The sequence below is a fragment of the Manacus vitellinus genome, unplaced genomic scaffold (genome assembly GCF_001715985.3).
Source record: "Manacus vitellinus isolate BGI_N305 unplaced genomic scaffold, ASM171598v3 scaffold_24_pilon, whole genome shotgun sequence".
In the NCBI taxonomy this organism is placed as follows: domain Eukaryota; kingdom Metazoa; phylum Chordata; class Aves; order Passeriformes; family Pipridae; genus Manacus; species Manacus vitellinus.
Genome location: NW_021939798.1, coordinates 3,008,402 through 3,019,100, shown reverse-complemented (window position 1 = coordinate 3,019,100; position 10,699 = coordinate 3,008,402).

The following is a 10,699-nucleotide window of genomic DNA, read 5'->3' as shown; positions in this document are numbered from 1 at the left end:
TGGATCTCAGCCAAAGGTTCTTCCCCCAGAGGCTGGTTGGGCACTGCCCAGGCTCCCCAGGGCAGTGGGCACAGCCCCAAGGCTGCCAGAGCTCCAGGAGGGTTTGGCTGATCCTCTGGGGCACAGGGGGTGACTCTTGGGGATTCACCTGTGCAGGGCTGAGGGTTGGACTGGATGATCCTGATGACTCTTCTAACTCAGCATATTCTGGGATTCTGTGGTCCAGCCTCTGGGGTCACTGGTTGCCACTCCCTACACACTCAGCACTTTCTGATAAAAAACTTCATTATCATTAAATTCAGAAGAGTCCTAGGCTAGTGCTATACAAAGCAGCACCTAAACAGCATTACAGATTTATGTAACTGCCACTCAAAATTAAAATAATTACATTAAAATAATTTCATTTTTTTTCCACAAGCCTTGCATCCAGTGCAGAGTAATCGATGGGAGTCTTTTAGGCTGTCCATTTTTCAGAGACCTTCTAGAAAAGGAGTCAAAAGGGAGCACGAGGTTTAATTTAGCAATTTAGGAAGAGTTCAGCCTGGAAAGCTCCAGCTGGTCAGGATTGTAATTAGCTGCTCCCAAACTCTGGCAGTGCTTAAACTCTATAGGTGTCTCATTTTTAAAATATGTAGATTTTACTTTACCATTCCCATGAACCTCTGGAGCAGCACAGCTGGATGTGCTGGGAGCTGACCTCAGCCTGATGGAGTTGAGCTGCTCCTTACCTCATTCTCACCTCACCTTGATTTAGTTCCAAAGCAGGTGTGAATGCCCCAGCAGATGTCAGTCCTGTAGGCAGCCTGGATCTGAGCTCAACCTGATTTCCCAGCAGCTCATGGAATCCTGTCCCTCATTCCTGGGTTTTATAAGAGCTGCTCAGTGCTGGGGTGGAGAGTGTGGGAGCTTTTCCACCACAGGGGGACTCGTGCTGCTGAGGAAAGGGAAGGTTAGTCCTCAAGTCCTTACAGGATTCAGCACCTGCCCTGCCCTCTGCATCTCCCTGGGGGCTATTCCCAGCTGTACCTGGGCTTGTGGATACCAGGGATTCAATCCCCAGTTTGGGCTGGGTCCCATTCTCAGGTGCTGTTTTGGCAAGAGCAACTAGAAGATAAGGTTAAGGGTGTCTGTGTGATTTGTGGGATCCTGAATCCAGAGAAGATGGGCTGAGGGGTCTTCTCATAGCCCTGGGGACCCCAGAGAAGGAGGAAGCTCCTGAAGGAGGAGAATGGATTGGTGAACAAGTAGCTGAAGCTACTGATATGGTGTTAACCAAGGTGGATTTAATTTTTCTCCAGGTATTCCTTTCCCCTAGAAGTTAACCATGTCTCCAGGTTGTGCAAGTCACTGTGGCAGTTCTAGGGAAGGTGCCTGGGCTCTGGTGCTGAGATAATGTCCCAGACAGGTGTCACCTTGTGAAGATACAGATACCAGGGATGAGAACACACAGAGCAGGGAGGAATTCACCTGAAAGGGAACAGGCTGCTGCCATGGGCATCTCTGTGTGGCACCTGGGGGCTGTGGACACCTCTCTGAGGGGGGTGAGGGAATGTTGAAATGAAGGACAGAGCTGGAGACCTTTAAGCACCAGGGAAAGGTCTGGGCAGGACCTGCAAAGGCAAGAAAGTGCTGGTAATGCTTGGAGTTGAGTCCATGCTAACAAAGCCATTGAAAAAGCTGGTGGATTTTATAGGTAGCACCATGTTTATTTGGCCTCAGGCCAAAATGATGCATTTAAAACAACCCTGAAGCTTGAGAAAGTTTTTACTGGGGCCTGGTTTTGGGAACACGTCATTATTATATGTATGTATTTTTCCTTGGGCCTGGTGTACAGATGGCTGGGAGGTTGTGCTGCTGGCAGCCCCAGCTCCCAAACCACCAGGGCATTGCAGTAGGAAGTGCTTTGCTTCTCTTTCTGGCTTTTTGTTATTTTTTTTCTCCCCTTCAAAAATGTTACTGAACCACCAGATCTGTCCGTTAATGGCTTTATTTAAAGCTAAACTTTATTATCCTCCAATTTCTCTCTGTGGTTAAGAACCACGGTGTTAACTCTTTTCCTAATGCATATATTTAAAAAAGTAATAATAGTGACTAATCAGTTATAAATCATTCAAACATTTCTATGCAAGGCAATTGTTCAGCACCTTGTTTAATGGCTTCTTTATTAGAGGAATTCCTGTGTCAAATGTTAGTGCTGGTGCCTTCAGCTGGGATAAAATCTCATGATCACTGTGAGTCCTCAGATCTCTCTGTTGATTGGGATTTTCCCTTTTGCAGATTAAAATTAGTTTAATTACAACACCTATTCCAGATTATTTCAGAGTCCTACATCCTAATCCACAGGGAGAGCAGCCAGTACCAACCACAGGAGGTTTGCTGCTCTCACTGCCTCTAAACCCTTCTCACTGAGCTGTTTACTCTGTTTTTCCTCCTGTTACTTTCCCTTATTTTCCAGCAGAACGTGATTCAGTCCTGCAGGACTTTTAGATCTTGACTTCTGCCTCTCCATTTTCCTCCTCCCCCTGAGAAAGGGCTTACAAACAGGATTGTGAGAATCAGCCTCTCAGAACAATTCGCTGAAGAACTGAAGAGCATCGTCCTCCAGGAATATTATTTGCAACTATTTATACATTCAGCTATAATTGTGAGGCTTAATTCATGCTCATTAAGTCCTCTGAGATGCTTGATGAGCAGTGCTAAGCATTACTGGTTATTTAAGCTGCTCACAGCACTGAAAGCATCACCATTTGTCTTGCCTTGATCTTTTTCCCCATCCCACCAGGAGCTGGGAGGGAGAACATGGGCACCAGCTGCCCTCTGGAACAATCTGGCTATTCCTTGCCAGAGATTACATGCCATGCCCTGGTAGCAACCAAAATCCTGAACAAAGGAATGGAGCTTTAAAATGATGTGCTCAAAAAAATGGCTTGGCGGAGAAGATGCAACTGCTTTGACATTGAGGTTATTTAGCTGGGAATTTATGTGTCAAAAGCTTAAAAGCTTCACCAAAGAAAATTTAAGAAAGCACCATGTTTCCAACTAATTAAGTAATGTCAGCCAAATATAATTTATCTCTCACCATCACTCATGTCTACAGCAGAATTATCTCATTTTTGATTTCTAATGACTTTCTCTCTCTCTCATTAATCTGGCCATGAATTATTTTTATGTAACTTTTTGGCATTGAAGCAAAGAAATTTTTTTCTTTTTAATAAAAGCAGCATCCCTGGATAATTCTACATCACCCTTGAAAGGGGGCAAGGAGTTTAGCTGGGGTTTCATGGCACAACTCCAGCCTCCCTTTCCAGGAACCCTGGTAGGCTCTACCCCAGCTCTTCCCCAGGATCTCAGCTTGTCCTTGATTCCCTGAGGCTTCTCTTCTAGTACCAAGGTCTGTAAACAGGTTCTGGTTTGGGCTTTTATTCTGACAACAACAACAAAACCAAAAAAGAGGTCTTTCCCTGGAGTTCTCTGTGTTTTTTATATCCAGCATTGCTGCCTTTTCTGTTTCTCACAGGATCCCTGGCTTTTCTTGTAGACACAGGCTGTTGCTCAGGCTTAAAATTTGATTCCTCCACTGATCATCCATGACTCTGTCCCAGGCATGCATGTCCTGGGTATTGGAAATGTCCTTATTTCTGCTTCACTGCTCTGATTCATGTCTTGTTTTTTTACTGATGGTTTGTTTTCTGAAGCTCAGCTTGCTTCCAAATCCCTGGAGCAAGCCCTGAGGATGCTCCCAAACAGGGCTGGATTTGGATGTGTTGTTTGCATCCAAATCCCACCTCTTCCTCCAAGAGCAAGGAACTGGAGATGAACCTTTTTCTGCTGCTGCTCATGGGTGAACAGGGGTGGATCTGTACTTTGGAGGTCTGTGCTCTGCCTGGATTTCTCTGGCAGTGAGGACCTTGAGCACAGCCTAAAGAGATCAGCAAATCCCCCTTGTACTGTCAGTCCCAGCTGCAGAGCAAACTCAGGTTATTTAGAAAGGCAGACAAACGTTGGGGGCTTTGCACAGATTGGCCAGACCTCCCAAAAGTTCCTTTGTTTCCAGCAGAAGCAGACCCTGCTATCCAGCCAGAGAGAGCTCTCCTCTGCATCTCCCGTGGGAGGAGCTGCCACTTCCAGCCAGCCCGGGGTGCTGCGAGGTAACCTGGCTGGCAGGTGACCCGGGCAGAGAGCAAGAGCTGCTCCAGCACCTCCCTGGGGAATGCAGGAGCGAGCTCACAGCCAGGAATGCCAGGCAGGCAGAGCCTCAGCTGGCAGAGATCCACCACCTTCAAAGGCTGAGCTGGGAGGAAGCTGCAGGCAGTAAACAGAAGGCTGGAGGATGGTGTGGAGGGTGGGAAAGGGAGCACTGTGCAGGGACACCTCAAATATTGCCTTTCTGTGCCCTTTGCATGGGCTGGGGGTGCTTAGAGGTACCTTGTATGTAAGAGTATCTCTGAAACTCGTGCCCACCCTGCCAATAAAGGCACAATTTAAGTTGGATGTGACTGGTCTCAGCGTGGAACTCTCAACAGAGTGAAGTTGCATTGCTGGTTAGTTTGGGTTAAGAGGTCACCTACAGCTCAGTGTTTCCCTAGTGCTTCACCAACAGCTTATAAATATGGTGACAGGTTGGATTTACCATGGTCTCTGTCGTGGTTTAACCCCAGCTGGCAGCTCAGCCCCACTTGTTCAGTCCCCTGGTGGGATGGAGGACAGGATTGGGAGAGTAAATCTGAGAACCTGTGGGTTGAGACAAAGACAATTATCTGTATTACCTGTTGTGTCCCCTCCCAACTCCCTGTGCCCCCCAGCCCCCTCACTGGTGGGATGGTGTGGGGAGCAGGAAAGGCCCTGGCTCTGTGGAAACCCTCCTCAGCAGTAAGGGAAACATGCCTGGGTCATCAATGCTGTTCCCAGCACAAATCCCAGCCCTGTATCAGCTGTTATAAAGAAAATTAACTCTATCCCAGCCCAAACCAGCACAGTCTCTCACCTGTGTCATCTTGGATGACCAGCCAGCCTTCAGTACTGAATTCCCAAAGCTGAGCTTGGGAAGGAACAGGGGAAAGTGAGCAGGTAAATCACATTCCTGTGGTTGCAACTTAAAAAGCTGGAGGACTCTGGTCAGTCCATGACCTGTCAGTGCTGAGAACTGGGAGAGGCTCTGGCCAACCTGGTCTCAATCCATGGCCCCACATCCCAGCAGGCACAGGAAAGACCCTGTTGTTTACAACCTGCTGTAGGAGATGCAGAGCTGCTCTACTCTCTGTCCCACTCTCCCCTTCTCCTAAACCAAAGCAAAACTTGAAAATCCAAAAGCTGAACGAGGAAAACTCCCCTAAAACCCAAAGGAGTTTTTGACTCATTTCTCCTCCCCAGATTTTCATTATTTCCTATGGAAAAATCCACTTCACCCATGGAAACCTGCCGTGCAGAAACTTCCCTGCAGTTAAAAAGTAAGAAAACAACTTTTTTGGAGAACGGAGTGGCACTGACACTTCTGCTAATTCTGGCCCAGCATGAGGCAGCCAGATGGGGCAGGGGGGACAGGAGCAGATGTGTCTCTGCAGCAGGAGGGATGTGAAAGCCCCATGTCCCAGCTTATATCTCAGCAGCTCTGCAGGTGAAGGTCTATCAGGCAGATATGGAGATGTGCTGGAGCCACTGGGCTGTGCTGATATTAAACCCATCCTAACTGCTGTTCAGTGCTGGACTAAAGCAGATCGACTGCAGAAGTGTCAGACAGCACTTGGCTTTCTTTGATCATGAGAATGATGAAAAAATAAACTCCAGGCCAAGTATTAACACAGCTCTGCCATGGGAAGCTCCAAGGCACAGATCTCCTGGGGACCTGCAGCACCAATTCAGCACGGGGAGGGCAGCCCTGCTGATGTGCAGGGTGGAATTTAGCAGATACCTACCCAAAACCTGGGGCCACAGTCATGTGGGCAAGGGCTGATGGCTGCAGACTTACAGAGGGAATGTTTGGACTAGATATGAAGAAAAAATTGTTCCCTGTGAGGCCCTGGCACAGGTTGTCCAGAGAAGCTGTGGCTACCCCATCCCTGGAAGTGTCCAAGGCCAGGTTGGACGGGGCTTGGAGCAACCTGGGCTGGTGGAAGGTGTCCCTGCCCATGGCAGGGGGTGGAACAAGATGATCCTTAAGGTCCCTCCCCCCTCAAACCATTCCATGGCTCTGTGTGCAGCTGTAGGTGTGTTGCATCTCCACCTGCAGCGTGGGCTGCTCAGGTGATTCTGAGGCATGGACATAGAATAATACTGTATTCATTCTTTTTCAAGTCTTTGCAACAAATTCCAGTGTGGAGGGCCAAATCCTCAACTTGGTATGAATCAGCCTCTCTATCTTTTTCTTTTCCAGGTAACTTCAGTGGACCCTCGGGGCTTGTGGCATCTGGTGGGATCTGCTTGTACAGAGCTCCAAACAGAGCAGCAAACACCTGGGCAGCCTGGGACTCATCCTGAGTAGCCTTGTGGTGCTGATGGAGATGACTCTCAGTCCATCTACCTTGACATGGCCACAGATGCATGAAGTGATGCAGTTGTACCAGAAATCCAGTTGGTTCTCAGTCCTGAGGAAATTCATATGCCATGTGTTGGGTTGGCATCACCCATCCCTGGAGGGGGAGCAGTGCTGGGATCTCATTATGCTCCCTCTGTGTATATTTGCTTTGTACTGCTTTGTTTGAGAGCGTGTTTGGCAACTCTGTTGTTCAAGTACTGTGCTGGGAAACACACAGTGTTTATGTACCAACAGGGAATAACAGTCTGCAGACAGTCAGGGCTGTGGTTCCAGTGGTACAGGGGGGTGGGGGATGTGGGGTGAGGGGTCTTGTGAGGGATCTCTCAGAGTAAGGAGGTCAATCTGATGGGATCTGGGACACAAGGACTGGATTACCTGTGGAAGGGGAGTCTGTGAAACATTTCTTTAGTGTCTGTGTTGCCATTTGTGGCAGAGCCCACCTCACCAGTGCAAGGGATTAACCCTTTGCTCACGTGTAGCTCTTTAAAGATGAAACCAAGGGTCTGTTTTGGGTCTGCACAGACCAAACCACGAGGTCAATGCACAAGGTCACCTCCAGAAGTCCTGACTGTCTCAGGGACTGCACTTTCTGCCCTCCTCAAGGAAGGATAGTGGGAAGACTTTGATCTTCTGGTGTTTCTTGGCAGTTCACAGGCACTCCAGAAGGTTTATAATGAGGTGCTTCTCTAATTCTGTACAATCCCATTTTCAACGGCAACTTGGGCCCTTGGCACTCATTTTCCTATGGAATCCTGATGAGGACTAGGTTTCTATGGCCTCTAGCTTCAAAATAGAGAAGCAATTTGCTTATACTGGCAGTTAGAAGCCTAATTGGGATCTGGGCCTCAGGACCAATCACTTCTGAAAATGTTACCTCAAACACTTCAGCCCCAGGTGCTTGGGCAGTGTCACTGGTTTTTCACAAGTTCACAACCCTTTTAGGAGGTTATCTAAAGAGCTGAAGCAAAGTCCTGTGCTTTGGGAGGTTTGGTTTATGCTCCTGGATTGCTCAGATGGGGTGTTTTTGGCAAGCAGCTCTCCCTGCCTGCACATCTCTCTGTGTTGTTTCCATCCTGAGCTCCCAGTTCTGCTTTACCTTACCCTGACAGCTTTGATAATTCTGGAGCAGCACTTGGATACTCCACCTGGGTCCATGTGTATCTTTTTTTGCTGTTCACTGCCTTCATTCTCCTATTTTTAAGTATAAATAATGATGTGTCCTGGGAATAAACAGTAAATTCAGGAAGAGCTTATAGTTTAGAGAAGATTGACTAATTCTTGGCAAGGGCACGTTGGCATAGCAGTGTTGCCTTCAAGGGAGAGGAATTGATTGATGTTTGCAATGTGGCTGGCCCTGTTTCTCCAGATGTTCTGGTGAATGCCTGCAGATAATGAATCCTGTCTGGAAATCTGCAGAAATTTATGAATATTTGTGGGATAAGGATGGTGTTACAGGGATTACTCTGACCTGCTCCAGGCATGGCTCAATGCAGGGCAACAAGCAGCCCCACTCTGCTTTCTGAGGCATCACGTGCTGCCAGAGAGGCCCTAATTCAGCTGTGGAGGACAAAGCTGCAGCTTCTGGAGGTGGATTTATCAAGTGAGTGATCGTAGCTCGCTGCCTCTCGCTGTGTGTGTGTGTGACATAAACATCTATTATCTTCATTTGTAAAATTTCTCCGTGGCTCACCTCGGGGCAGACACTTCTGAGAGCTCAATTACAGGCAGTTAGCTGCTTGACAACACTCCTGGCAGATGCTGGCAGAGTGCAGGGCTGTGTCCCTGTCAGACAGCAGATCTCTCTGTTTATCAATGTACTGACATCGAGCAGTGCCTGAAGTCACCTGGGAAGCTGCTGGGATGGTCACAGGGATGGAAAGAGGGGCAGCCTGGAGTGGGAGCTCCTTGTGGCTCTTACAGGAGGTCCCAAGAGGCCTTTGGTCTCACAGATCCCCACGGGGATGGAAGGGCAGTATCCCTTGGCATGGTCAGTCCTTGTCCCCAAAATCAGTGTCATTCAGGCACGAGAAGTTTCCTCCCTGCACCACAAGTGCATCCACAAAGGGATCTGCCCAAGGACATGCAGGAACCCTGTGGAAGGGCTTGTAGTCAAAGGTGGATTCCTGGCTCTCAGCCCACAGTTCTTTAAAGCATTTAAGCAGATACAAATCCCATCTGAGGACTGGATCTCTGCTCTCCAGAGGGATTAGAGAGCAGAGACTGTCCCTGTGCCAGAGCCACCAACACAAACAGTCCCTGTGGGGCTGGAGGGGACGGTCCCTGCTGTCCTTCACCTCAGTGTCTCCCCACCTGGAGGGTGACTGTGGTGAGGAAGGATCTCTGTAGGCTGACAGCACCCAAGTGATGCCTTTGGAGGCAGCTCTCTGTCAACCTCCTGCTCTGCTGAGTGACATAATGAGGGTGGGAAGGGGCTGACAGTGACCTGGGGTTTTTTCAAGTCTTATTTATCTAAAGATACTTTCATTCCCCACCTAAGGCAGTGGAAGGACTCTGCATGGCCAGGTGACAGCTCCAGTGATCAATCAGTTCTTCCTAATGACTGGCATCCTGCAGTGGTGAAGGGCCACAATCAATCACAACCCGTCATTATTACATGATTTAATTGTAATTATGGGAGGGAAACACGTTGTCACACTTTCACATCCCTCATCCCAGAGCTGCACCTTTGGGTGGCACCTCCCAGTCACGTTCACTGAGGTACCTAATGAAGGTCCTTCCTCCCCCTCTTCCCTCCCTGCCAGCCCCCATACCCTGGTTCAGCACAGGTAGGAACTGAGGAGGAAACAAGGTGAGGGAAAAGGGTGCAAACCAGAGCTTATTGCACCAAAACTCTTTGGAGCAAACCCCTCCTGTCCTTTCTGCTTCACTGGTGTCACAGCCCATCCCCACCCAACACATCCCTGGTCCTAGAGACCAGATCCACACATCTGTGCAGATAGGAATTACTTTTGTTTTGCTGGAAATCCTAAATATTTTTTAAATTAAAACAACATTATTTTGGCCAACCACAAAGGAAAAAAAAAAGGCAAGAGAAAAAGAACCCCCTGGAGTTTTTGTTGCCCCAAGATGAATTATTTTCCTAGAAACAATATAGAAGTTCAGGAGCACTTCTTCTGATGGAGAGGTTGATCCTATGTTGAAATTACCTAAAGAAAAGTGCCTTTAGGGAGTTTTTAGATACAGGAGAAATGAACAAAGTATTTTGTAGTCAGCCAAAGAAAATATTTGTTTAAAATATTATCTATGTCAGAAACTTCCTTCTCATTCCAAAGAGGTCAAATATCTGTCAGAAATGAGCCTTTTGTGGGGCACTTGGATGGATTTAGGTGACCTCGAGGTCCCTTCTAGACTATCTTCTGTGACCCTACGACATTAATCTCTGTTCTAATGGCCTGATCATCAATTATCACTGGATAAAGGAAAATGTCATTTGATAATGCCTCCCTGGCTGTGTTTGCACAGGCTGCTCCCTCACCCCTGGAATGCAGAGCTGGGAAGGGATCTGGGACACACCTGTACTGAGTTTGGGTTTCCACTGGGGATTGCTGGGAAACTGCTGCAGGTTCTGTTGGGGTTGGAAATGTTCCTGCAGTGCCCTGGAGCACAGGGAGAATAAAATGCCCATCACAACCCCCAGCCTCGACCTCCCCCACACATGGGGTTGGTGTAGATGAGTCCAAGTGCCTTGTCCTGGCTGGTGAGGATGGAAGGGCTCCAGGTCAGTTATATCCCTGGTGGAACCTCGTGGGAGTGAGGTGAGTCTGGACCAAAATAACCCCATGGCTGATCTCTGATCTCCAGTCCTGGGGCAGATCTGATAGAGGGGGCAGGGGATGTTTTCCCTCCAGCAAAGCAGCAATAACTTGAGAGCTGCTCTGTTTGCACTCACATTTCTCTCTTCATCAGAAGACCACAACCAATGCGACATCTCTCTCTCTCTCTGCCTCTCTCTCTCTCTCTCTGAAGAATTTAGTTTCCAGCCTTCTTTTCCCCATGGGGCTGCTCCCAACACTGGTAGAAATTTTTCCTGCCCCATGGATTGAGGGGTTTTTTTCCTTCCCTTTCTGCCCCCAATTATGTTGATATTCACAGGTCAATCTCTGCACTTACCACCACTGAGCTGTTTTTTTGATGTTAAAGGGCACA